The following is a 1,358-nucleotide window of genomic DNA, read 5'->3' as shown; positions in this document are numbered from 1 at the left end:
CTCTTTAGCAGCTGTTTTTTCTTATAGGCACTACTCCGATATCGAAGAGGCCCTTCCGATTACACCCCCGTCAGCTGTCGGACCGACATCATCGGGTGTCCGGATACTGCATGGTGTAACTTCCCCTACCTACACCCCTATCTACCCCATCTATTAAACCCCGGACCTAATAAAATAATGAACCTAATCGTTAACAATCCCACCTTTAAAATTTACCCCAACAATAATTTTAACTTAACAATTATTTGGCCAAGTGATCGTCTAGTTAAAGGTTAGGACCCCTCGAAGTGAACCGCGGTACTCTAGATTCTTTAATGAGTAACAACTAAATCTTGGACTCTGTTTCTACCTGATTAAGTATTACCTAGATGTTAAGACTTGGAAATTTATCATACTAAATAATTTATTATGTTGAGAGGAATTAATCGATAGGATGTTATGTTAAGATTCAACCTTCAGCAAAATACCGTAAGACTAAGTTATTCCAAACCTTTTTCTATATTAAATATGACGCCTTATAAGTAGAATGAAAATATATAACAATCGACAAGGTATGAGCAGTGTCGCGGTAAAGAATATAGGCTCCGCCCACATGCACAAGGTCGTAGACGACAAGTGTAGCCTTAAGTTACAGAAACTCAATGATTTTTGATGTAATGTAAGATATATTTTTATTAATTCATTAGAAAGATATTTAGGTATTGCAGCATATATGATCATATGAATATAAAAATATTTTTGGTAAAATCCTGCTACTCCTATTAAGCCTTCGGGGTAACATTGAAGCAGCACTCCTGGGTTAAGCCCATTTACACACTTATATTAAGATTAAATATTATTACCTATCGATCCTATCATCTTCTAAACGAGGTGTGAATGGATCACACGTGCTGCCTCTAATGCTAGATGCAGGTCTGAAGACTCTTACTCCGATTAGCAATATCAATCGGGCCACCTACTCCTATCTTTTTAGCCAGACGGGCTAAGACCAACGCTTCACAACCCTATGCAAACCTAAGGACTGACGAAAAGAAGCGATAAGTATTCGTCAGACACCATTTACTTATCTCTTTTTTTATATCCGAAAGCTAAGGCTACTAAGCCATTACCCAGTCCCCATAGCTAAAAGTAGGCTGAATTCCTAGGCCTTTTAAATGTATAAACGAAGTACAAGTTTAACTCATTACTGTACTTTATGAGATCGAACTATCAAGGTGAGTATTATTCCACTCAAAGATTCCAATGGACTGCGCTCGCCTGCCAAAGGGTCTCTAAAACAAACCATTCTTTAATCCCAGAATAGTCTGTGTTCCTAAACCCAACTTGATATTTAAGGATTGAATATATAAATACCTTAG

Source organism: Cydia pomonella, chromosome 22, assembly GCF_033807575.1.
Source record: "Cydia pomonella isolate Wapato2018A chromosome 22, ilCydPomo1, whole genome shotgun sequence".
In the NCBI taxonomy this organism is placed as follows: domain Eukaryota; kingdom Metazoa; phylum Arthropoda; class Insecta; order Lepidoptera; family Tortricidae; genus Cydia; species Cydia pomonella.
The sequence above is the reverse complement of the archived record's forward strand: the minus strand, read 5'-3'. Positions refer to the sequence as shown.